This window comes from Sus scrofa, chromosome 11 (assembly GCF_000003025.6).
Source record: "Sus scrofa isolate TJ Tabasco breed Duroc chromosome 11, Sscrofa11.1, whole genome shotgun sequence".
In the NCBI taxonomy this organism is placed as follows: domain Eukaryota; kingdom Metazoa; phylum Chordata; class Mammalia; order Artiodactyla; family Suidae; genus Sus; species Sus scrofa.
The window spans coordinates 16,517,652-16,545,316 of NC_010453.5; the positions used below are offsets into that span (position 1 = coordinate 16,517,652).

The window sequence follows — 27,665 nt, forward strand, 5'->3', positions numbered from 1 at the left end:
CGGCATTGCCGTGAGCTGTGGTGTAGGTTGCAGACGTGGCTCTGATCCTGTGTTGCTGTGGCTCTGGCGTAGGTCGGCAGCTGTGGCTCCTCTTCGACCCTAGCCTGGGAACCTCCATATGTGGTGGGTGCAACCCTAAAATAAACAAACAAAAACTGCAAGCCATGTCACCTGTCACCTCCCTGGGCCTCCTGTGTGTGGCCTATTTCCTACTCCTCAGCCCCCTACTATTGTTCCTTAGATCCCAGCTGCTCCCGCTCCCAGGGGGCCAGGTTCTTCTTATATAATTTAGGTTTCTCCTTAAACGGCACATTCTCAGAAAAGAGGCCTTTTCTGACCGCGCAATCCACAGAAACCGTTCCCTCCAAATGTCTCCAGTCAAGATAATAACATGCTGGGTTATGGCTGCCCTTAGCCACGAAGTCTTTCATTTATTTGCTCACACGTTGGTGTCTTTCTCGGCTCTAGGCTGTTTGCCGTAAGCACCCCTGCTGTTCCCGGCTTGTCTCCTCCGCTCCGACACTGCCCAACCCAGGTGTTTGCTAAGTAAATGCTAGACTTCTCCTTCCACAAATGTTTGCGGAATAAATAAGTGAAGGGGCAGCGTTCATCCGGAGTGGGAGGGGCTGTGTGCGTCCTGCGGCAGCGATGCGGGAGCAAGTTGATCCTAAGGATGCAGGAGGCACAATTTTCTGCGGGAGGAAGGATGACGGTGCCTTCCAGCGCGCCGACACCCGTGCCCCGCTCCCAGACAATGGCTCAGGCTGGGAACAAGACCCAATGGAAGGCGTTTGGTCCGGAGCACAGAATCCTCACAGGCCCGCAGGCTCGGAAAACAAGGTGTCTGGCCCCGCCCTCTGGGTTAATTGCCCTGGGCGGGGCTTGGGCGGGGCCTGAGCCGCCCTGGTAGTAAAAGCAGGTCCTCGGCCATCTCAGCCTAGGCTGGAGGAGCAGGGTGGAGGCCAGGCTCCTCGGACCCTGCGGGCGCTGGTTGGTCAGCAGGGCTCGTACCCAGCCGAGCTCCCTGGGGAGTTGGCCTGCTCTCCGACCTCTCCTGAGTGGCCAGGATCTAGATCTGCTGAAAGATGTAATTTGATAGGGGAGTAGGGGCTCCATGTTGGCTTTTGTTTCCAGCAGCTACTTCTGGAGGGCCCCGCATCTCAAAGGTATGGGACTTACTCAGGCATGAGTGAGATTTCCATTCTGGTTTTGCTGGTGTGATGTTCGTGCGTGTGTGTGCGTTTTCTCTGATGGCCAGAGTTTCCCGGTTGAGGGGGTACAGCAGGGTGGGACACCCCCGTGTATCTGGTTCCCTGTCAAGATGTAGTCCCATGGTAATATATCAAAACCCCACTTCCCACCTGACACACGTGGGAAGCCCCTCTGTTCAGGCATGCCCAATCAAGCTGTTTTCCTTTCCTGGGTTTGTGTGTAGGTCTCAGATGCCTCTGCTCCCATATTCGCCTCCGTTCCTGCATTCAGTGACTCGGCTTTGCTGGGACCATGGGATACCCTGGACCTGGAGGATGCCAGGTAGGTCCTCTCAGTTCTGACAGTGTCTTAGAACCAAGTGAAGTCTTGTTCCCCCTCATTTGTGTCCTTCTGATGTTCACAGCCCCCAGCTTCTGCCTTTTGGGCCCTCACCTGAAAATTTCCAGCAAATTATCCTGAAACTATGGGTTCCATCCATGTAGAAATGGTGCCCTGTCTATTGTTAGGTCCCCAGCACTTAGTATCGTACCTGGAATGGTCATCTGTCCAATAAAGAACTGGAAGAGTGAGTGATCACCTGCCGTCTGCTCTCCAGTTCTGATGCCGAGCACATGGTCTAACATGGTTGTTGGGAGTAAGAGATAGGCTTCTGTTTTACCCATAAAGATGCTGGGCGGAACTGGACTTCAGTCCAGTAAAGAGGCAAACCTGGTTCCTGGGAAAACCTCAGTAATTAGAGGTTGGACCTCTGCAACAACAACAAATTTTTGGTTGAATTTACCAGCCATGCTCCCAATCAGTGATTCTTAATCCTGGTTGTACTTAAACATCACCTGAGAAGAGAAATTGGCACAACATTGTAAATCAACTAGACTTGAATTAAAAAATCCCCTGACAAATATTTTAAACTATAGATGTTGGGTTCCCATGCAAATCAAGGGAAACTTAATCTCTGAGGTCTGCGTCTTGGGTGTCTTTGCAGGTGATTCTGCAGCCCACTGATGGTTGAGAACTGCTGTTGTAAATAAGAATGAGATTGCCAAGATCTGGAGTGTGAGTTACTCTAGAAGCATCTTACAGAAAAGCCTGGGGGTGGGTAGGTTGCTTCTAGCAGGCCTTTTGGATTGTACCTGATGACTTAGAACAGTGGTTCTTAACGTGGGGTCCCAGGACCAGGAACTTGACCATAACCTGGAAACCTGTTGGAAGAGCCACTTCCCAGGCTCAGTCAAACCAACTGAAGCAGAGACTTGGGGGGTGGTGCCCAGCGGTCTGCAGTTTGACCAGCCCGCAGGTGATTCTACTGCAAACACAGGTTCGAGAACTGCTGGTTTAGGGCCCATCGATGACACCTGCAGCCAACTCTGCACCTCAGGGCAGGGGGTGGGGTGGGCGGAGCGGGGACAGGTCTGCTCCCCTCCACCTGTACCGTATTTTGACTGGGTTCATTATCAGATGCAAATCCATTCATGCAGCCAATATTAATCAAACCTCTACTATAGCTGGAGATGCCACGGTGGGCAGATTAGACAAGGATCGTGTCCTCCTGGGACGGACAGTCCATTGGGGAGGACAGATATTATTTCAAAACAATAGCCTGGAAATAAGAAACGGGAAACTGCTGTGCAGGAAAAATAGCCTATTCTGGGGGATTGGACCTCCTTTAAGGGGACAGCCTTCCCCAAGGAAGTGACTTTTGAGCTGGGACCTCAAGATGAGTAGGAGTTAGTGGGTTAGGGGTGTTTGTGAGAGAAAAGAGTGTCAGATACGGGAAGGGCAGGTGTAGAGGCTGTGCAGGGGGTGACAGAGGCCAGTGTGGTGGGAGTAGGGGGGCGGTGGACCCTGCACAGGCCTCAGCAGAGCAGGGAGCAGCTGTAGTGGCCATGGTGTGTGTGTGCGCATGCGTGTGCACACACACCCTATTGATAGTAGGTATATGTAGTGGTGTGTACGGGGCTGTAGTGCGCATATATATGTATAAATGTGTGTGCATGTAGTGTATATGTCAGATGTGTATTACATAATGCATAGAGCAGTATATGTATATATGGTGGCTACAGTAGTGTGGCCCCTGGGGCTCACTGGTTAGCTTCTAGTCTGATCACAACCCCCCATTATGCCCTAGACATGATCTGGCCTCACTGCCAACTCCACTACCTTGCTGCTTTTCTCCCACCAAGTTCACCTCATTGTGTAATAAAGACAGCCCCCAGGAAAAGCCCAGATCGGATTAGCACAGGGGGGACTGTTATTTCTTCTCCCTGGGGATCCACAGCTTCAAAAAGATGCTGCTGCCCCAGGCCCTCTCTTTAAATCAGCAACAACCTAGGCAGACCAACCCCACTGCTCAGGAAACGGGGCTGGAGTCAGTGCTCTGAAAATGCAGAGGTACTGGGTAAGAAAGAAAAGTTGATGAGTCTCAAAAGCTCCAACAGAAAACTAGAATTTATTGATTTTTTTTTTCCCACCTAGCCCTCTAGAACTCAGATTTCTCAAATTGCTATTAAAAACTGCTCAAATGCAAATACTGTAGTATTTCATCTTCCTGGAGTATTTTACTTTGTCAGGAGATGAAGTGGGTGGATCTTTTCCTCCTCTAAAAGTCTTTGAATCAAACTTTAAGGCTCTGAATTTTGAGCTCCTAAGAGTTAGGTGCAATGCCAAGTTCTAAGGAATCCCTCAGGGAAGTCGCAGAGAGGCAAAAGAGTGGTCAGAAATTCCCAGGAGCCCACAGAAAGCACTCACAGACACGCCTGAATGAAATATGTGAGGAGGACCTCCTGCTGTGGTGCAACGGGATGGACGACAGCCAATTGGGAGACCCTGGGACACAGGTTCGATGCCCGGCACAGTGGGTTAGGTTGCAACTGTGACTCCAATCCCTGGCCCAGGAGCTCCATATGCTGAAGGCCAAAAATCACCCCCCCCCAAAAAAAGAAATATGTGAGTATTTGGGAAGGAGGATAATAACTCTGATGTGTGTGTGTGTCGGTAATAAAGGAAGCATCTTTCCTTCTGGAGAGAATAGGGAACTGGATCTTGGCAAGCTCGATTTCCTCCATTGTTTTGAGTTGCCCTTTGAACCCACAGGATGTGGAGGGGAGGGGGGGAGAGCCTGCCGAAGGAAATTTCTGTGGCTTCTGTGCTTGAAAGGGTGATACAAGCAAGGAGAACAAAGAGTGAGGCAAAGCTGCCGAAAGATGCTAAAACAAAAAGTACTGGAGACGCGATAAGGCAGGAATCACCTGTTACTTCTTAGGTTTGAGAGGGCTTTTCTGTAGGGAATCACGTGGTAAAAGACAAATGGGTGGAAACTCATCATTGAAAATAATCCATTGATGGAGTTCACCTCGTGGCTCAGCAGAAACAAATCTGACCAGCATCCATGAAGACAGGTGTTCAATCCCTGGCCTTGCTCGGTGGGTTAAGGATCCGGCGTTGGCCATGAGCTGTGATGTAGGTCACAGATGCGGCTCTGATCTGGCATTGCGATGGTATAGGTCAGCGGCTACAGCTTCCAAGTCAACCACGTAGCATGGAAACCTCCATATGCCATGGGTGCAGCCCTAAGAAGACCCAAAAAAAAAAAAAAAAAACCATTGCCCCAAATGATAAACTGTTAAAAATGAATATTGCCACTATTTTTTCAGATACGCTTGTCTTACTTTGCTAGAGAAGCAATTTAGCAGTATTTTATGTTAGTAAGCAGTTCTGCTGACTTTGTACCATATTGAATTGTTTGAATAGATAGGGATTTTATTGCTTTCATAGTTCCAGTTTACTTTCAGGCATCTGTGGCTCTTTTACTTGTCAGTGTTTTCATGAATTCTTAAAATTTTACATTTAGCCGTTAGCGAATTCTCGATCCAAAAAAAAAAAATTTGTCACAAACCAATGTTTCTAACCACCTGCTCATATTTTTGTGCCATCTACAAAACTCTTGAATGCATGTGAAAGAAATGTTGTCCATTTTCTAAGTTATTTTAGAATGTTAATTCACTTTCAGTTAACAGGGTGACAGCTATCCCAGTTTGCCCAGGACAGAGGGCTTTCCCGGGATATGGAACTTGTGGTGCTAAAGCTGAAAGTGTCCAGAGCAGAAGGGGATGGTGGTCACTCTAGGCAGCAACGCCTGCAGGGCAGAGATGGCCAGGTCTCCCCCAAACACTCACCTGTTTCTTTCATGGTGTCACATCTTTGCCCAGACAGGGACACCTTTTGCAGCCTCCCTTGCATCCAGGTGAGACCATGTGATTGGAGTTCATCCGTGGCTGCAGTGTTAGCAGAAGTGATGCAGAAGCAGGTGTTTGTCTACCTGCTTCTCCTCTGTGACCTGGATGTCGACACCCAAGGCAGCCTTGGAAATGGGTGGCAGGGCCACTGTGGACCTGATTTAGTGGTTGTCCTTGTGTGACCAAGACCCCACCCCAACTATCCACTTTGCCACCACCGCCATGGGGCAGGTAGGACATGAGCTTCTGTTGGGTTAAGTCAGTGAGGTGCCAAGGTTCTAGCAATTGGTGCTATCAGAGTGAATAGAGCTGTCGAACCTTTTTTTTTTTTTTTTTTTTTTTTTGGTCTTTTTGTTGTTGTTGCTATTTCTTGGGCCGCTCCCGCGGCATATGGAGGTTCCCAGGCTAGGGGTTGAATCGGAGCTGTAGCTGCCGGCCTACGCCAGAGCCACAGCAACGCGGGATCCGAGCCGCGTCTACAACCTACACCACAGCTCACGGCAACGCCGGATCGTTAACCCACTGAGCAAGGGCAGGGACCGAACCCGCAACCTCATGGTTCCTAGTCGGATTCGTTAACCATTGCGCCACGACAGGAACTCCTGTCGAACCTTTTACACTTCTTTTTAAAAAACCATTTTGATTGTATAGTCTTTAAATTGAAAGCTAGGGAGTTTTACCATAAAAGTATTTTTTTTTTGACTACTCCATGATGCTCTGTAGTTGGCATGTGACAACTATAGAATATCATGACTTTTTGCTGTCAGATTTGATGGCTGAAACTGCCCAGTGTGGATTCAGAATCAGTCTGGACTTGGGCAGAGAGTTCTTAGGACAAAGTGGTGGCATCTCAGTGAAGGAAATGCCCATTGGCAGATTTCTTGGCTGAGAAGGAAGGTGAGGAGATGACTGCAGGAAGTAGTCTTTATTCCTACAACTGACGGTGTAATGCATTTGTTAGCCCTTACCCAAGTCTCGTGAAAACTACATCTTGACTCCAAATCTAGAATTTCTCTAGAAAGCTAATCGGAGGCTGGCAGCTCAGCAAATACCAAGAGTACCCTGTTTTAAAATCTGAAATAATCGTGCTTACCTTTATGAATTAAGTGAGATAATGGATTTTAAATAGTTAGCAATGCCTCACACTTAGTAGATGCCCGGTAAATCTTATTTTCCATCTTCCTTTGCAAAAACAACAATGGCTTTATTATTTTCTTCCTTTTACTAATGGGAGCCAGGTGGTTGAGGGTTGTGTATCCATCTGAGTTCTTGAGAAGCAGATGCTAAGGTGAGATGAGATGTGTGGGAAGGCAGGAGAGGGGAGAGCCTGCAGACTGAGCTGCCGGTCTGACACTTGGGAGAGGGTTGGGTAGGAAGAGCCTGAGAGTTTGGGGGCAGCTTTGAGAAGCTCTTGGCCAATCAGCAGGGAGCGGAGGCCTGGCCCTGGCGCTCTGCTGGTCGCAGGCTTCATCCTAACAGCCAGCTGCGTCCCCTGCAGCAGCTTCTCTTTGGAGGAAAGAATTGCATGGTGCATTCCCATAATTGCTAGATAGGGGCTCCCTCCCCCCAAATGTACAGAAAAAAACCTAACCATCAAAACACTTCAATTGAGGACTTCTCATAGATTTTAGTCAAGGCTGTAACCAAATGTTCAGCAGCTGAATGGAACAAACTGATGGAAAGTCTTGCTAAGAAAGCTTGGTTTTTGTGAAATAGCCAGTAGCGGGGAAAAGCCTCTGCTGAGAAAATTCAAAGTGGCGCAGCAGCCTGGGAATCCGGGCCCCCTGTCACAAGGTGGCTTTGGGTTGGGTCCTCCTGGGATGAGCTTGCAGTGTGTCCCTCCATGGAGGTCCTTGTCACCGAGAGAAGTAAGTCTTACGATGAATTCTCTGCTCTGAAGATCTAAAACGCGAAGTGCCCTGCCGCCTTGAGCGGACCTGCAGACTGAGGTGGAAGAAGAGTGGGGTGGGGGGGACCCCTTTTTGTTTTCTGTGCCCCAAGGAGACAAAGGTTGAGAAGCGTTAATGGGAGGTGTAGAGACCCGGGCTTTGCTTCCACCGGTTTTTCACTGGCTCCAGTTACGTGGCTGATGCGGGTGTCAGTCTTGAGTATAAAATCCAGATCCCCTGGGCCGCCAGTTCTAATCTTCCTATGAGAGACGGGCAAATTCATATTTTACATTCAGGAAGTTGCTGTTGTGGTTCTGTGATAACGAGCTCGACTAGCATCCATGAGGATGAGGCTTCCATCCCGGGCTTCGCTCAGTGGGTTAAGGATCTGGCCTTGGCCATGAGCTGTGGTGTAGGTCGCAGATGTGGCTCAGATCCCGGGTGGCTGTGGTGTAGGCCGGCAGCTACAGCTCTGATTCGACCTCTAGCCTTGGAACTTCCCTATGCCATGGGTGTGGTCCTAAAAAGCAAAAAAAAAAAAAAAAAAAAAAATTTACATTGATTGTAGGTGTCAGGTGTGAGTCTGGAGCCCGAGAAAATATTGAAAACAGATTAGGTAAGAAAGTACTTAGAATGAAGGAAAAAAATAACAAATCACAATTTGGAAATACTGGACAAATATTCCCACATCACAAAATCCAGGAAAATAGTCTAACATGTTAATGAACTCAGGACCCGTCCCACCACTGTGCTACTTTTTCCCTGCATTTTTTTTCACCCCTCATAACAATGATTTTGTAGTATTCTACCAAATCGTGTTCTTTTTTTTTTTTTTTTTTTGGCTTTTTAGCACCCACAGCATATGGAGGTTCCCAGGCTCGGGGTCTCATCGGAGCTACAGCTGCCGGCCTACACCACAGGCACAGCCACGCAGGATCCAAGCTGCATCTGCCACCTACACCACAGCTCACGGGCACATGACCTTTCTATGGAGAGAGTGGAAAGAGAATCCAGATTTTCCTCTAGCATGACTGATCACCCAAGTTTTCCAGTTTTATTGACACATGGCAGATATGTAAGATCAAAATGTTTTCCATTGAGAGTTGGGAGGCACAAACCATTGCCCTCACCTACTGAAGTATAAAGTATTTGTGCTTTTGCTATAGGTTTGTGTTTTATGGACACAGGCATTTTCGTAAATTCTGTTTTGTATGATTCCCGGGGAAATAAAAAAATCTGTGGTATGTTTATAACCGCCCCCATGAGCATATTCCTGACAAGAGAACCTTCTGTTTTGACGAGGCATCTGTGGGAACTGAATTCTCTGCTCACGTTTTTACATGTCTGGGGGATGAAAGGATTTTCACCAGGCAAGCTCCTGGCTTAGGACATTTCAAGCCTTGTTTCTCTTTGACCACCCAAGTATTTGAAGTGTCAGGTGCCAAAAGAACATGTTCTGATGCCAGGAGGGACCCCTGGTCCCGTGAGCTGATGGGCACTTTCTTGGAAGCCATTCCTAGCCTATGACCACCGGCTATGACTTAACATGGAAGAGACTGAAAAACAACACATAAGTATATCCCACTAGACCCAATGCAGTGTATCCCCAGTTTAACTCACTTCATTGGTATCCACTGAGCAGTAAAAGTGTGAGATCTGTGGGTAGAGGAGGCATTCGTTTCAGAGGGCTCAAAAATAATAAAATCGCAAGTCACATGTTTTTTCAGGCACAGTCTTTCTGTGCACACACATGTATATGTGTGTTATATTTTTTATTTTATTTTTTTGGCTGCATTTGTGACATTGGGAAGTTCTGGGGCTAGGGATCGAACCCATAGCACAGTGGTGACAATGCCAGATCCCTAACCTGCTGTGTTACCAGGGAACTCCAATTTATAGTTTATTTTTAAAAAAGGTATTATACCATTGTGAAATAGGCACAAAACAGCATACAAAGAAAATATTCTCTCACTCTTATGTCTTTCATACCCAGGTTTGCTCTTTTGAGAGAGAGAGAGCCAATAGTACTGGTCTCTTGTGTTTCACGTCTATTCATGCCAGAAATGGTGTGTATGTATGCATGTGTATCTATATAAAATCCTATTCGTACTTGCATTTAAATTTTTAACCATGTGCGTTTTAGTCTTTTTTCCTTCTTAAAAAATCAAGCGTACTGGAGGCACCGTTCTGCTCCTTGTTTTTCTCCTTTGATGTATCTCAGAAATGGTTGCCTGTCAGTAAAGATCCTCCTTGTTGCCTTTTTCAGGTGCATAATATTCCATTGTCAGAAATCATTTAACTAGTACCCTATTAATGGACATTTGGGTCGTTTGTGGTGGTTTTCCTTTTTTTTTAGGAATGCACCCATGGCGTGCGGTAGTTCCTGGGCTAGGGGTTGCATGGAGCTACAGCTGCCGGCCTATGCCCACAGCCACAGCAATGCCAGATCCAAACTGAGTCTGTGACCTACACCACAGCTCATGGCAACGCCAGATCCTTAACCCACTGAGCAAGATCAGGGATCTGACCCACATCCTCATGGATACTAGTCGTGTTTGTTACTGCTGAGCCGCAAAAAGGAACTCGCAATTTTTTCCTGTTACTATAGACATTGCTTCAGTGCATGTGTTATTTCGCATATGTGCAAGTATGTCTATAGGATAAATTATTTGGAGTTGCTATTTGATAGCAATACATATGTGTGATTTTTATTAGATAATGCCAGCCATCCAGAGAGGTTGTAGGAGTTCCCTCTCACCTTCGGGAATGACAGTGCCTCTTTCCCCACATCCTTGCTCATGAGGTTTGTCTTAAACACGTTGATCTTTTCCTCTGTGGTAGATAAACAGGGAGGTCTGCGTGTGGTTTTTAATGTGGATTTCTTTTGTTCTGAATGCATCTCTTTTATTCTGAACGCACCTTTCTGACCCCGCTTCTGTGCTGACCCTCTTCTGCCTCCTCCTACTTTTAAAGACCTTTGCGATGAGTTGGGCCTGCCCCAATTCTAAAGTCAGTGGAATAGCAACATTAATTCTGCCTGCATTTGGAACTTTTCCTGTGTTTCATCATTTGCTTTTGCTCTGTTGAATTTGTTGATATGTAGGAGATCTTAGTATATGAGGGAAATCAGCTCTTTGAGATTTGAATGACAGATGGTTCCTGGCCCTCCTTACAGTTTGTTATTGGGTTTGGTATTGCTTCTGATGATTTTTGGCTTGAAAAGTTTCAAATTTTACCTACTATTTCTTTTTGGCGCTCTTCTTGGTCCTGCTCCTGGTCCTCTTGCTCTGACGTTAGGAAGGAATTCTCTGGTGATTTCTTCTGCTTGATAATTTTATGTTTCGCATTTGACTGTTGTAACCACCTGGAATTTATTTTTTTTATTTTATTTTTTTTTTTTGTTTTTTTTGTTGTTGTTGTTGTTGTTATTGTTGCTATTTCTTGGGCCGCTCCCGCGGCGCAACGGGAACTCCTGAAACTGGGTACAGTCTTTAAAAGAGCTCTCACTCTTTTTTTCTTTTTTTGTCTTTTTCAAGGCCACACCCCCAGCACATGGAGGTTCCCAGGCTAGGGGTTGAATCGGAGCTGTAGCCACCAGCCTATGCCAGAGCCACAGCAACGCGGGATCCGAGCCGCATCTGCAACCTACACCACAGCTCACGGCAACGCCGGATCGTTAACCCACTGAGCAAGGGCAGGGATCGAACCTGCAACCTCATGGTTCCTAGTCGGATTCGTTAACCACTGCGCCACGACGGGAACTCCATGGAATTTATTTTTGCATGAAGTATAACATACGGCTCCAACTTTTTTTTTGCCCAGATAAGCATCCAGTTAATTTACCATTATTTTTTCCACACGGACTTGAAGTTTGTATTATTACAGAATAATTGCCTCTTGTATCTGGGTTCATTTCAGTTCTGTCTGGTTATTTATGTACCAGGCACACTGTTGAGTAGGCTTATGTTTAAATACCTGACAGGGATGGTTCTCCCTCATTATTTTCCTGATTATTCTTGTTCATTTGTTTTTCCATATGAACTCTAGAATCAACTCATCTGTTATAAAATCCTATTGCTATTTAATTGGAATCACACTAAATTTATGCACTAACATAGGAAGAACTGACGATATCTTTATGTTATAGAGACTTCCAATCCAGTAACACCGTAGACATTTCCATTTATGCAAATCTTTTCTGTCCCTAAGCAGCGATTTAAAATTTTCTTTATGCAGAGTTCCTGTCATGGCGCAGCAGAAACGAATCCGACTAGGAGCCATGAGGTTGCGGGTTCGATCCCTGGCCTCACTCAGTGGCTTAAGGATCTGGCATTGCCATGAGCTGTGGTGTAGGTTGCAGACGTGGCTCAGATCTGGCTTTGCTGTGGCTGTGGTGTAGGCTGGCAGCTGTAGCTCCAATTTGACCCCTAGCCTGGGAACTTACATATGCCATGGGTGTGGCCCTAAAAAGACAAATAAATAAATAATAAAGTTTTCTTTTATATAAGTTTTATAGTTTCCCCCTTAAGTTTATTTCTAGGGATTTTAAAATAGTTGCTATTGGAAACAGGATCTTTTCTTCCAGTTATTGGTGGTTTGTATACATGAAGGCTATTGATTTCTCTGTGTTAATATTGTAGGCAGCTACCTTACTGAATTCCTTTTTTCCAGTTTTGTTGATACCGTAGACATAGAACATTGTAGAATTGAAGATGTATGACATGATGATTTGATCCATGTATGTATTGTGAAATCACCACAAGCTTAGTTAACGTCTATCCTCTCACATTTAATGTCTGTCATCTCACATGGTTACGGAAATGTTTCACACCTGATTTCTGCTGGGTGTGCGGGTGCTTCCACACCACCAACAAGCAGGCAGTTCTTCAACATCAGCTGGGTATTGTACAATTCAACACAGTTCTGACACATCTACCTGGAGATAGAATCAGATTCCCCAGGTAGAGGGCGCAGAACCGCAGTTGAGATGCCAGTCACAAGCCCAGACTGTTACCTGTGCTTCTGATTGACCAGCTATTGGTTGGAGGATGCCGTGGGTTGAACTCATTGGCTTGAGCAGCTCACCCCTCAGGAAACCTGTTAACTCACTAGATTAATGATTGATTACAAAGGCTGGTAAAGGACATGAATCTACAGCCAAATGAAGAGCTACATGGAACAAGGTCCCAAACAAAGGAGTTTCTGTCCTTGTGGAGTTTGGTTCCTGATACACCTGATACATTGGGGCACATGGAAGTGTTGTGGTTCCCCAGTCTGGAAGTTCCCCTCCTCCCTCCATTTGGCTTTTTGTAGAGGCTTCAGTGCATGGGCATGATTAAATCACTGGCCATTGGTGATGAGTTCCACTTCCAGCCCCTCCTCTCCCATCTCTGGAAATCAGGAGGTGGAATTGAAAGTTCCATCCTTCTACTTATGGTTGGGTTTCCCTGGCAACCAGCCCCACCCTTAGGTGCTTTGCAAGACTCACCTCATTCATGTAAATCCAGTTGTGGTGGAAAGGGGCTTGTTATGAATAACATGATACTCATGTCACCTTGGTGGCTCTGGAGCAATTTCAGGAACAAGAGACCAAATATTATGACAAAAGATGCTCCTATGGCTTTAGCAAATGTCGAGGGTTTTAGGAGCTTGAGCCAAGAACCAAGGATGCAGACCCAATAAATATATGAGAAATCTACTTTGGTCATTAAAATGACCAAATTTATATGTCTTATAATTCAAAGTATCACAGTAACAATTTTTTTTTGCCTTGTGATGAGAACTTTTAAGATTTACTCTCTTGGCAACTTTCAAATATACAACACAGTGTTGTTAAATTCAGTCACCATGCTATACGTTACCTCTGAAGAACTTACTTATCTTAGAACTGGAAGTTTTAGCCCCCTTCACCCATTTCCCTCACCCCCATTCCTGCCTCTGACATCCACCAACCTGTTCTCTGTGTCTATGAGTTTGGGTTGTTGTTGTGTTTTAGATTCCACGTATATCTGAGATCATACAATTTTTGTCTTTCTCTGGGTGACTTAAACTTCACTTAGCATGATGCCCTCAAGGTCCATTCATGTTGCTGCAGGTGACAGGATTCATTCATTTTGTGGCTGAATAATATTCCATTGTACAAATACATATACACATATATACACATTTTCTTTATCCATTCTTCTGTTGGTAGACAATTAGGTTGTTGTCATGGCTTATTTATAATAAACAATGCTGCAGTGAATATGGAGGTGGAGATATATTTTTGAAGCTAGTAATTTTGTTTCCTTTGGATAAATACCCAGGAGGTGGAATTGCTGGATTATATGGTAGATCTGTTTTTAATTTTTTGAGGAACCACCGTATTGTTTTCCATAGTGGCTTTATGATTTACATTCTTACTAACGGTGTTCAAGGGTTTTATTTTTTGTGTTTCTGTAATATTCTAACAAGTGTGAGGTGATATCTCATTATGGTTTGGATTTGCATTTTTCTGGTGCTCCGTGGTGTTGAGCATCTGTTCAGGGACCCATCGACCATTTCTATGTCTTCTTTCCAGGGGTTTATGGTGACAGTGTGTCTCAACCTTTTTACCTCTTTTTGATGTCAGTTTGTTTTTTTTTTTTTCTCTCACCTGCCCAATGTGCAGAGTCACTCAGCTAGTTTCTGGATTTCTTTCAGAGAGAATTGTTCAGTGTATAGCTATAGATTTGGTGAGTTTTGGAGGAGGTGAGTTCAGGAGTCTTCTGTGCTGTTATCTTGGACCAGAATCTTTGCATTCTCTCTATTTTTTTTTTTTTTAGGGCCTCACCCACAGCCCTAAAAAAAATATATGGAGGGCTCCACATGGAGGTTCCCAGGCTAGGGGTCCCATTGGCGTTCTAGCCGCAGGCTTATGCCAGAGCCACAGCAACTCGGGATCTGAGCCGCATCTGTGACCTAACCACAGCTCACGGCAATGCCGGATCCTTAACCCACTGAGCAAGGCCAGAGGTCAAACCGGTGTCCTCATGAATGCTAGTTGGGTTCATTAAGCACTGAGCCATGATGGGAACTCCTCCATTCCAATTTTTTATACCTCCATGTTTTTTCTATTGGTTGATTGCATTGGCGAATGCGCCAGAGCAATGTTAAATAATTGAGGTGATAGTGGATGGCCTTGTCATCTTGTTTCTAATCTTTATGAGAATGCTTCTAGTATCTCCTCATTAAGCTGGCTTTGGGCTGAGAGAGCAAGAATGAGTTATTGAAGACATACCATCTGTTCTTTAAGAGTTTATATCGATACTAGGCATTGATGAATATGTAGCCTGGCTGTGTATTTGCGCATTTGATTGAGATGTCTGATTTGAAGTGAATCTTTATTCTTGAGTGGTGGCATGCCAAGTCTTCCTAGTATGTAAAACTAGGATGCTTGTACTTCGTATCTCTAGGGAGCCAAGAGGATTACACACTGTGCCCGGCCTGCCTCCCCCGCCCAGTTGGTGACAAGCATGCGCATTGCTCAGTAGAAGGATGATTATCAGTGGGGGGCGGGGGAGAGAATGGTGTCCCGGTTTCCTCTTGCTGCTGTAACAAACACCACACATCTAGCGGCTTGAAACAACGTAAATGTATTAGCTCACAGTGCTGTAATTCAGAAGTCTGAAATGGGTCTCACTGGACTACAAGTAAGACGTTGGCAGAGCTGCATTCCTTTCCAAAGGCTCCAGGGGAGAATCTGTTTAGCTTGTCTTTCTAGCTTCCAGCTACTCTCCCTGTTTTTCACTTAAGGCCCCTTTCTCCATCTTCAAAGCCAACCACGTAGCATGTCTCTGATGCTGCTTTCATCATCACATCTCCTGCTCTGATTCCTTTCTGCTTCTTTCTTCCACTTACATGGCCGCCTGTGAATACAGTGGGCTCACTCCAACAGGAAGGTCAGTTGATTGGCTACCTTGACCTGCAACCCGAGATCCCTTATACATGTAGCCTAACGTATTCAGAGAGTTTGAGGATGAGGACAAATTTGGGCAGCATTTTGCTCCCTACCACAGTGGCAGAAATTGAGGAGGGTCTGTGGGATCTGAGTGGAGGGGAGCAAACCTAGGCAACTGTACAGGGAGGAGAGGATGTGACCCAGCCCTGGTGCATCATAGACCCCAGGACGCCAAGTGGGGACCCAAGCCATACCTAGAGACTTTCCACTGACTGTAAAAATTGATAAATGTAACTTTTTTTTTTTTTTTTGGTCTTTTTAGGGTTGCACTTGAGGCATATGGAAATTCCCAGGCTAGGGATTGTATCAGAGCTGTAGCCGCCAGCCTATACCACAGCCACAGCTATGCCAGATCCGAGCCACATCTGCAACCTACACTGCAGCTCGCGGCCACGCTGGATCCTTAACTCACTGACCAGATCAGGGATCAAACCTGTGTCCTCATGGATACTGGTCTGGTTTGTTAACTCCTGAGCCACAACGGGAACTCCCTAGATTTAGTTTCTGTAGAGCATCTTAGGTTCACAGCCACATTGAGCAGAAAGCCCAGGGAATTTGCATTTGCCCCCATGCCTCCCCATACAGCGTCCTCTGGCCTTGAGGGAGCCCAGCCTCTCCCCTGTGCTGGGGAGGAGTAGTGGTTCTTCCTGTCACGACATTGGGGGTGAGTAGACAGGAAGCCTGCCCCAGCCTTGAGATCAGGATTTTATCCGGCCTTCGACATGTGGCCTTCCTTTTTCTCGTGGCCCAGGACCCTTGTCAGGGCCCTGAAAACCATGTATTCTTATTCGGTAGGGTGGGTGGCGGCAGTGGTGCTGAAGAAAAAGCCTCCGAAAAAGCCTCCAGTGCCGGTACTGGCCAAGGTCATTCCTACGGCACTCACCCCAGCATTTAAATCCCTACTTCCCAGGAGCTGGTGTGAGATAAAGGCGGAACGCAGTCACATGCCAAATAGTCGCACAGCTTGCCAACGAGCCCAGGTGACATCCTGGCTGAATTGCCTGGTAGTGGCTTAGAACTGCTGGTATAAGCTCCAAGTTCAACTCGAAGGCCACATCAGGCCTGGGAGGGGTTTAGGAGGCCCAGGGTTAGAGTTTGGATTGGACGAAAGTCAAACAGAGAGATGTTGAGGGCCTGGCAGGGTCTCGAGGATGCCACATGGAAGGCTTAGGGAGCCAGGTGCTCTGGCGATTGGCCGTGTGACATGAAAGGCCAGCTGGCTTGAGTCAGCCTCCCAAGGGGCAGCTGCCTTTGCGGATCCTTGAAAAGAGAGTGTGCGCCAGTGGAGCGTCGCGGGGTGCAGGGGCATGTGCTATTGGGGCGAACTCCGAGGGATGGTTTGGCTTCTCGGCTGCCCCTGCATTTGATTGCTTTTAATGCTACCCAACATGAATGGACTACTGGCTGGGGTTGTTTTTTTTTTTTTTTTTTTTTTTTTTTTTTGTGCTACTTGGAGATTTTTATTGTAATTGTTTTTGTGAAAAAGACTGTTTACAGTGCTGCCTTGAACCTATACTCCTTTTTTTCATCTTGGTATCTCTGTCACTTCTGAGACGGTCTGGTTGGTGACAGTGCGCTTTAACTGCTTTATGATGTGTCTTACAGGCTTTTCCTTCTCTTTTATTTCACAGCTTTGGCGGGCGGGGGGGGCGATCCCTGAACTGCACATGGAGGGAACAATCATGGTCTGTGGCTAAACGTGATGATCTTGGGTTGTTCAGTTTGCCTTTGATCTCCAGGAGTCTGCACGATGCTAAATGTTTTATTAATTGTTCATTTAAATTTGGGAGTAAGTGTTTTTTTATTGTTTGTCTTTTCAGGGCCGCGCCTGCAGCATATGGAGGTTCCTGGGCTAGGGGTCTAATTGGAGCTGTAACCGCCGGCCTACACCAGAGCCACAGCAACTCGGGATGTGAGCCACATCTTCAACCTACACCACAGCTCATAGCAACGCTGGATCTTTAACCCACTGAGCGAGGCCAGGGATCGAACCCACAACCTCATGGTTCCTAGTCAGATTTATTTCTGCTGCGCCACAACAGGAACTCCGGGAGTAAATGTTATACCTCATTAAACAGAGATGATGTTTAAGGATTTTACTTAATCCTTTCCTTCAGCCTGTCAGAGCACAAAAAGGAACAAATCATAGCTTTCTGGGCTAGGTTTTTGTTTGTTTGTTTTGTTTTGCTTTTTAGGGCTGCACCTGCAGCATATGCAGGTTCCCAGCTAGGGGTCGAATCGGAGCTACAGCTGCCAGCCTACATCACAGCCACAGTGATGCTGGATCTGAGCTGCGTCTGGTACCTACGCCACAGCTCACGGCAACACTGGATCCTTAACCCACTGAGAGAGGCCAGGGATTGAACCCATAACCTGATGTCTCCTCGTCGGATTTGTTTCTGCTGTGCCATTGCAGGAACTCCTCCTTGGGCTAGTTTTCTGAGTCCAGTTTATCAGAATGGCAAAAGGTTGTGGGTTCCATCAGGCTCTCAGAGTCCGTGCCATGTGAGCGTTTGGCTTGTCAGTGCGTCTGTCTGTCACTTTCTTGCCTGATGCCTCTGGTGGGCAAGTGTGGAGCAGAGGCCCCATTCAGGATGTAGAGCCTGCCTTGATTGAAAAAAAAAAAAAATCAAATGAGGTCCTACCCTACAGCACAGGGAACTCTATCCAATCTCTTGGGACAGAACATGATGGAAGATACTATGAGAAAAAGAATGCATATATGTATGACCTGGTCACTATGCTGTACAGCAGAAATTGACCCAACACTGCAAATCAACTCTACTCTAATAAAAATAAAAATTACAAAAAAATCAAAATACTGCCTGCTTGCTTGTTCCATGTGCCTTGTGCTTTAGCGTTTACAAGGCATCATTATGTATGATGTCTCGGAGACCCTTCAAGGCAGGAAATTCCTCGGTGCTCCTGGGAAGTCTTAATACACATTAATATGTAAGCAGGAAGGATGCATCCATCTCTGTAGCATTTGCATGATGATTTATAATTTACAAAACACGCATACAAATCGATCCTCTCCGAGAGGAAACTGCTTAGTGCCCCTGCTCCCTTTGGTATAAATAAATAACTGAATTGGGCTTCATAGCAACTGGATTGCTTTCCTCTGTTAAATTAGATCTTTTACTTAAAACGTGGACACCAGCGGACTTGGAGTTCGACTGAGGACCACGGATTTGCGCCCGGAAGGCCGGCGTTTTCCTGCTGTCACAAGACCTCTCATCAGCTCTTGCGAAGTTTTCCCTTGATGTGCTGATGATTTCTAGCAGCTGGAAGAATAGAAAGTGAAGCAGTTGCTCTTTAGCAAGCTGTCATTGCTCTGCCTGGATTCCTGCCCAAATACCTTCCTCTTCTTTTTTCCATTTTCTAAGCCACAGGCAGATGACTATCCACCGCAGATACCAGTCGCCGCTTGGTGAATCAGAGGTCTGGTGGAGGGACGTGCCTGCCGTAGGACTTCTTACACCTACAGGAAGCTTAAAAATTGTTTTTATTGGAGAAGAGTTGACTTACAATGTTGTATTAATTTCAGATGTACAGCAGAGTGAAACACGTATCCATGTACACATACCCATTATTTTCCCATATAGGTTATCACAGGCTAGTGCATGTATTTTCCTGGGCTGGATGGTACGTCCCTGTTATCTGTTAAAGATAGAGTAGTGTGTATATGTTATTCCCATCCACCTAATGCATCCCTCCTCTCCACAGTTTGCCCTGTGAAAACCATGATTGATCACAAGTTTCTGTTTTACAAATAAGTTCTTTTGAATCCTTTTTTTATTAGAGTCCACATGTGAGTGTTATCATATAATACTTGTCTTTGTCGGGCTTACTTCACCTAGTGTGATAATCTCTAGGTCCAGTCATGTTGCTGCAAGCGGCGTTACTTCATTTTTTTGGTGGCTGAGTAATATTCCATTGTCTCTGTGGACCACATCGACATGTCTGTTGAGAGACGTTTGAGTTGCTTCCATGTCTTGACTATTATAACAGTGCTGCAGTGAACATTGGGGCACATGTATCTTTGTGAATTAGTTTTCTCTGGATAGATGCCCAGGAGTGGGATTGCTAGATTATGTGGTAGTTCTCTACTTAGTTTTTGAAGGAGTTTCCATACTGTTTTCCGTAGTGCTTGTGCTAATTTACATGCCCACCAACAGTGTGGGAGGGGTTCCTTTTCTCCACATCCTCTCCACTATTTATTGTTTGTAGACTTTTTGACTACAAACCCGTTATGACTGATGTGAGATGCTACCTCATTGTAGTTTTGATTTACATTTCTCTAATAATTAGTGACATTCAGCATCTTTTCATATTTTTGTGCTTTTGTCAATCTGTGTGTCCTCTTTGGAGAGATGTTTCTTTAGATCTTCTACCTTTTTTTTTTTTTTTTTTTTTTTGGCTTCTTAGGGCTGCATCCACGGGATCTGGAAATTCCCAGGCAAGGGGTCAAATCAGAGCTGTAACTGCTGGGCCAAAGCCACAGCAACATGGAATCTGAGCTGTGTCTGTGAGCTACACCCTAGCCCACAGCCACACTGGATCCTTAACCCACTGAGCAAGGCCGGGGATAGAACCTGCATCCTAATGGATGCTAGTAAGGTTCGTTACCACTGAGCCAGGACGGGAACTCCCTGCCCATTTTTTGATTAGGTTGTTTGATATTGAGCTGCGTGAGTTGTTTGCACGTTTTGGAGATGAATCCCTCGTCAGTCACTTCGTTAGCAAAAATTTTCTTCCATTTTGTGGACTTTTTGTTTTGTTTATGGTTTCCTTTGCTTTGCAGAAGCTTTTAAGCTTAGTTGGGTTCCATTTGTTTATCTTTGTTTTTTGTTTTTGTTTTTGCTTTTTTTAGGGCCGCACTTGTGGCATTTGGAAGTTCCCGGGCTAGGGGTCGAATTGGAGCTGTTGCTACCAGCCACAGACACAGCAACGCAGGATCCGGACCGCGTCTAAGACGTACACCACAGGTCACAACAACATCAGATCCTTAACCCACTGAGCGAGGCCTGCAGCCTCATGGTTCCTAGTCGGATTCGTTTCCTCTGCACCATGACGGGAACTCCTATCTTCGTTTTTATCTTCACTATTCTAGGAGCTAGATTAAAAAAAGATATTGCTGTAGTTAAGAGCGTTCCTCTAGGAGTTTTAGAGTATCTGGTCTTATGTTTAGGTCTTTAATCCATTTTGAGTTTATTTTTGTGTGTGGTGTTGGAGAGTGTCCTGATTTCATTCTTGGGCATATAACTGTCCAGTTTTCCCAGCACTGCTTATTGAAGAGGCTTTGTTTTCACCATTGTGTATTTTTGCCTCCTTTGTCATAGAGTAGTTGACCGTGGTGCCTGGATTTGTTTCTGGGCTTTCTATCCTGTTCCATTGACCTATATTTCTGTTTTTGTGCTGGTTCCATACCATTCTGATGAGCGGTAGTTTCATAGTATAGCCTGAAGTCAGGGAGCCTGATCCTCCAGCTCCATTTTTCTTTTTTAGAGATCGATTTGGGTAGCTGGGGTCTTTTGCATTTCCATATAAATTTAAAATTTTTTGATCTAGTTTCTTGAAAAATGCCATTGATAATTTGATAGGTATTGCTTTGGATAGTGTAGTCACTTTGGTAATGCTGATTCTTCCAAAACAAGAGCATGGTGTAGCTTTCTGTCCATTTGTGTCATCTTTGATTTCTCTCATCAACGTCTTAGTTTTCAGAGTGCATTTGTCTCTTTAGGTTTATTCCCAAGTATTTCATTCTCTTCGATGCGATGGTAAATGGGATTTTTGCCTTAATTATTCTTTCTGATATTTCATTTTCAGTATATAGGAATACAAGAGATTTTTGTGTTTTAATTTTGAACCCTGCAACTTTACCACATTCATTGATGAGCTCTAATATTTTTCTGGTAGCATCATTAGGATTTTCTATATATTGTATCATGTCATCTGCAAACAGGGACAGTTGTACTTCTTTTCCAATTTGGATTCCTTTTATTTATTTTTCTTCTCTGATTGCCATGGCTAGGACTTCCAAAACTATGTTGAATAAAAGTGGTAAGGGTGGAATCCTTGTCTTGGTCTTGATCTGAGCAGGAAAGCTTTCAGCTCTTCACTGTTGAGTATGATGTTAGCTGTGTATTTGTTGTATACAACCCTTATTATGTTGGGATATGTTCCCTCTATGCCCACTTTGTAGAGTGTTTTTTAAATAAAAAATGCATGTTGGATTTTGTCAAAAGCTTTATGTGCATCTGTTAAGATGATCATATGGTTTTTATTCTTGAATTTGCTAATGTGGATTATTGCCCTGATTGACTTGTGCATATTGAGAAATCCTTGAATTCCTGGGGTAAATCTCACTTGATCATGGTGATCGTTTTAATATACTTTTGCATTCCGTTTGCTTACTCTTTCATTAAGGGTTTTTGCATTTATATTCATCAGTGATACTCAGCTATAACTGTTTCTGTGATATCTCCAGTTTTGGCATCATGGTGGCAGTAGCCTCATAGAATGATTTTGGAGAGTGTTGTTTCCTCTGCAAGTTTTTGGAATACTTTCAGAGGGATGGATGTTAACTCTTCTCTAAGTGTTTGATAAAATTTGCCTGTGAAGTCTTCCAGTCCTGGACTTTTGGTTGTTGAAAGTTTTTTCATCACAGTTTCAATTTCAGTACTTGTGAGTGGTTTATTCATATTTTCTTTTCTTTTTTTTCTGTTTCTGTCTTGAAAGGTTGCACCTTTCTAAGAAATTGTCCATTTCTTCTAGGTTATATGTTTTATTGGTGTATTGTTGCATGTAGCAGTCTCTTACTATCTTTTGTATTTCCATGGGGTCAATTGTAACATTTCCTTTTTCATTTCTAATTTTATTTTATTTAAAGAAATTTTATTATAGTTGATTTTACAATGTTCTGTCAGTTTCTGCTGTACAGCAAAGTGACCCAGTCATACATGTATATACATTCTTTTGTTCACGTTATCTTCCATCATGTTCTATCACAAGTGATTGCATATCATTCCCAGTGCTATACAGCAGGATGTTACTGCTTTTCCACTCCAAATGCAATAGTTTGCATATACTAAATTTCTAACTTTATTAATTTGCGTCCTCTCCTTGGTGAGTCTGGCTAAAGGTTTATCAATTTTGTTGATCTTTTCAAAGAACCAGCTTTTAGTTTCAATAGAGTCTTTTCTCTTGTTTTCTTTGTGTGTATTTCATTTATTTGTGTTATGATTTCTTTGATTCTCCCAACTTTGGGTTTTGTTTGTTCTTTATGTAGTTGCTTTAGGTGTAAGGTTAGGTTATTGGAGATGTTTCTTGTTTGCTTAGGTAGGCTTCTATTGCTTTAAACGTGCCTCTTAGAATTACTTTTGCTCCGTCGCATAGGTTTTGGATTGTGTTTTTATTTTCACTTGTCTCTAGGTAATTTTTTGATTTCCTTTTTGATTTCTTGAGTGATCCATTGGTTATTTAGTAGTACATTGTTTAGCATCCATGTGTTTTTTTCTTGTAGTTGATTTCTACAAATGTTGTTGGCATTTTTTTCTTTCAATTGCCTTCTAGTCTCAGAGCATTATGGTAGAAAAAGATGTTTGATAGGATTTCAGTTTTCTTAAATTTACCAAAGCTTGATTGATGGCTCAGAATATGATCTATCCTGGAGAATGTTCCACAAGCACTTGAGAAGACTGTATATTCTGCGGCTTTTAGATGAAATGTTCTATAAACATCATTTAAGTTCATCTGGTCTAATGCATCATTTAAGGCTTCTGTTCCTATATTGATTTTCTGTCTGGATCATCTGTCCATTGCTGTAAGTGGGGTGTTAAAGTCACCCATTATTACTGTGTTATTGTGGATTTCTCCTTTTATGGCTGTTAGGAGTTGCCTTGTATACTGAGGTGCTCCAATGCTGGGTGCATATTTACGATTGCCATATATTCTTGGATTGAGCCTTTGATCATCATGCAATGTCCTTCTTTGTCTCTTGTAGCAGTGTTTATTTTAAAGTCTCTTTGTCTGATAAGAGTATTGCTACTCCAGCTTTCTCTTGATTTCTATTTGCATGGAGTATCTTTTTCCATATTTTCACTTTCGGTCTGTATGTATCCCTAGAACCGAGGTGGGTCTCTTGTAGACAGCATATATAAGGATCGTGTTTTTGTATCCATTCAGTCAGTTTATGTCTTTTGCTTGGAACATTTGATTCATGTACATTTAAAGTAATTTAAAAATTTTTTTATTATTGTTGATTTACAATGTTCTGTCAATTTCTGCTGTACAGCAAAGTGAGACAGTCATACGTATATATCCATTATTTTTCTCTTATTATCTTTCATCATGTTCCATCATGATTGGATATAGTTCCCTACACTATACAGCAAGATGTAATTGTTTATCCACTCCAAATGCAGTAGTTTGCATCTACTACCTCCAAATCCCAGTCCATCCCTCCTTCCCCCTCCCCCTTGGCAACCACAAGTCTGTTCTCTGTGTCCATGAGTTTGTTTCTCTTCTATAAATAGGTTCGTTTGTGCCACATTTTAGATCCATATATAAGTGATACCATGATATTTGTTTTTCTTTCTGACTTACTTCACTTAGTAGGAGAGTCTCTAGTTCCATTCGTGTTGCTGCAAATGGCATTATTTTGTTCTCTTCTATGGCTGAGTAGTATTCCATTGTGTAAATGTACCCCCATCTTAATCCATTCATCTGTCAATGGGTATTTAGGTTGTTTCCATGTCTTGGCTATTGTCAATAGTGCTGCAATGAACATAGGGGTGCATGTATCTTTTTTAATGAAAGTGTGGTCTGGATACATGACCACGAGTAGGATTGTTGGATCATATGGTAGCTCTATATTGAGTTTTCTGAGGTATCTCCGTACTGTTTACCATAGTGGTCGTACTAATTTACATTCCTACCAACAGTGTAGGAGGTTTCCCTTTCCACACCCTCTCCAGCATTTGTTATTTATTTGTAGACTTATTAATGATAGCCATTCTGACTTGTGTGACGTGGTACTTCATTGTAGTTTTAATTTTCATTTCTCTAATAATTAGTGATGTTGAACATTTTTTCATGCACCTGTTGGCCATACATATAGACATTTCTGTTGAGGTCTTCTGGCCGTTTTTCAATTGGGTTGTTTGTTTTGCTGTTGAGTTGTATGAGTTGTTTTTACATTTTGGATATTAAGATCTTGTCATTTGCATCATTTTGAACTATTTTATCCCCTTCTGTAGGTTGTCTTTTTTTTATGATTTCCTTTGCTCTGAAAAAGTTTGTAAGATCTATTAGGCACTATTGGTTTATTTTTGTTTTTATTTCTATTGCCTTGGGAGACCTAAGAAAACATTTGTATGGTTGATGTCAGAGAGTGTTTTGCCTGTGTCCTCTTCTAGATGTTTTATGATGTCTTGTCTTATGTTTAAGTCTTTAAGCCATCTTGAGTTTATTTTTGTGCATGGTGTGAGGGTGTTTGAATTTCACTGATTTACATGAAGCTGTCCAGTTTTGCCAGCACCACCTGCTGAAGAAGCTGTCTTTTTCCCATTTTATATTCTTGCCTCCTTTGTCAAAATTTAATTGACTGTAGGTTTCTAGGTTTATTTCTGGATTCTCTATTCTGATCCAGTGGTGTGTTTTTGTACCAGTACCATACTGTCTTGATTACTGTAACTTTGTAATATTGTTTGAAGTCTGGAGAGTTACGCCTCAAGCTTGGTTTTGTTTTTTTTTCCCTCAGGATTGCTTCTGAGGATTCCCTTGGGTCTTCTGTGGTTCCATATACATTTCTGGATTGTTTGTTGTAGTTCTGTGAAAAATGTCATAGGTAATTTGATAGGGACTGCATTAAATCTGTCGATCACTTTGGGTAGTATGGCCATGTTAACAATATTAATTTTTCCAATCCAGGAGCTTGGGATATCTTTCCATTTCTTTGAATCCTCTTTATTTTCCTTGATTAATGTTTTAGAGTTCTTGGCATACAAGTCTTTCACCTCCTTGCTCAGGTTTATTCTTAGGTATTTAATTTTTGAGGGTGCAATTTTGAAATGTATTGTTCTTTTATGTTCCTTTTATATATTCCCTTGTTAGTATACAGAAATGCAACCAATTTCTGAATGTTAATCTTTTATCCTGCTACTTAGCTGAATTCTTCAGTTTGAGTAATTTGTGTGGAGTCCTTAGGGTTTTCTGTATGTAATATCATGTTATATGCTCAGAGTGACAATTATACAACTCTGCTCTTGGAGTTTGGTTACCTTTTATTTCTTTTGTTTGTCTGATTGCTGTGTCTAGGACTTCCAATACTATGTTGAATAAAACTGATAGAAGTGGGCATCCTTGTCTTGTTCCAAATTTTAGTGAGAAGCCATTCAGCTTTTCTCCATTGAGTATTATATTAGCTGTGGGTTTGTCATAAACTGCTTTTATTACGTTAAAGCATGTTCTCTATAACCACTTTTTTTTTTTTTTATCATGAATGGGTATTGGATTTTGTCAAAGGCTTTTTCTGCATTTGTTAAGATGATCGTGTGGATTTTGATTTTTCTTTTGTTAATGTGGTATATGACGTTGATTTGCATATGTTGAACCATCCTTGTGAACTTGGGCTGAAACCTGCTTGGTTGTGGTGTATGATCTTTTTTATATGTTGTTGGAGTCTGTTGGCTAAAATTTGTCGAATTTTTGCATCTATATTCATCAAAGATAGTGGCTTGTAATTTTCTTTGGTAGTATTTTTGTCTGGTTTTGGTGTTAGAGTGATGGTGGCTTCATAGAACGTCTTCAGGAGTGTTCCTTCTTCAACCTTTTGGAAAAGATTAAGAAGGACGAGTATAGGTTCTTCTCTGTATGTTTGGTAGAATTCACCTGTGAAGCCAGCTGGTCCTGGACTTTTGTTTGTAGGGAGTGTTTTTATTACATACTCAATTCACATCTAATGATTGGTCTGTTCAGATGATCTATTTCTTCCTAATACAGTTTTGATGGGCTGTATGTCTCTAGAAAGTTGCCCATTTCTTCTAGGTTGTCAGATTTTTTGGTATATAATTGTTCATAGTATTCTGTTGTTTATTGTATTTCTGAAGTATCTATTGAGATTTCTCCTTTTTCATTTCTTATTTTGTTTATTTGGGTCCTTTATCTCTTCTTGCTGAGTCTGGCCAGAGATTTGTCAATTTTGTTTACCTTTTCAAAGAACCAGCTCTTGGTTTTATTGATTTTTTTTTTCTATTGTTTTTTTGAATCTATTTTATTCATTTCCTCTCTGATCTTGATGATTTTCTTCCTTCTGCTGACTTTAGGTTTTCTTTGTTCTCCTTTTCCTAATTGCTTTAGGTGGTAAGTTAAGTTGTTGATTTGAGGTTTTGTTTTGTTTTCAGGAAGGCCTGTATGGCTGTGAGCTTCTAAGAGTGGCTTTTGCGGCATCCCATAGATTTTGAATGGTTGTGTTTTCATTGTCATTTGTCTTGAGGTATTTTTTAATTTCTGTTTTGATTTCCTCCTTGACCCATTGGTTTTTTAGTAGCATGTTGTTTAGTCTCCATATAGTCAGTTTTTTCTCATTTCTTTCCCTGTGGTTGATTGCTAGTTTCATGCCATTGTGGTCAGAGAAGATGCTTGAAATAATTTCTATACTCTTAAATTTGTTGATGTTATTTTTGTGCCCTAGTAGGTGGTCAGTCCTTGAGAATTGTCCATGTGCACTTGAAAAGAATATATATTCTGATTTTTTGGATGTAATGTCCTGAAAATATCAATTAAGTCTAACTGTTCTATTTTGTCTTATTGATTTTCTGTCTAGAGGATCTGTCCATTGATTTGAGTGTTATTCTATTCCTATAAATTTCTCCTTTTATATCTGTGAGTATTCGTTGTCTGTATTTGGGGCTCCTTTATTAGGGGCATTCCTATATTAGGGGTGTATATATAGACATGTAGTATTTTATTTTTGAATGGGTCCTTTTATCATTAAATAATTTCCTTCTTTGTCTTTCTTTATGGACTTTGTTTTAAAGTATATTTTGTCTGATATGAGTATTACAACTCCTGCTTTCCTGTCTTTTCCATTTGCATGAAATATCTTTTTCCATCTCTCACTTTCAATTTTCATGTGTCCTTTGCTCTAAGGTAAGTCTCCTGTAGGTAACATATTTGAGGCTCTTGTTTTTTTATCCAGTCTGGCACTCTATGTCTTTTGATTGGAGTATTCAGTCCATTGACTTTAAGGTAATTATTGATAAATATATATTTATTGTCATTTTAAACTTGGTTTTTCAATTGATTCTATGTTTCTCCTTTGTTCCTTTTTTTTGGTTGGATGATTGCCTT

General features: G+C 42.9%; 1 long non-coding RNA gene across 4 annotated transcripts in view; it reads left to right on the top strand.

Annotated features, from left to right (window-relative positions):
* The window catches only part of LOC110255752, a 53,628-nt gene continuing 26,852 nt past the window's right edge, over nt 890-27,665 (top strand). For 2 of the 4 annotated variants that reach the window (XR_002336540.1, XR_002336541.1), the window contains exons 1-3: nt 893-1,166; nt 1,436-1,533; nt 2,195-2,265. This is a non-coding gene — a long non-coding RNA (uncharacterized LOC110255752). Of the gene's footprint in view, nt 1,167-1,435; nt 1,534-2,194; nt 4,631-5,417; nt 5,757-27,665 lie in introns of those variants that run through there. The other 2 variants (XR_002336542.1, XR_002336539.1) reach the window with 2 other exon arrangements.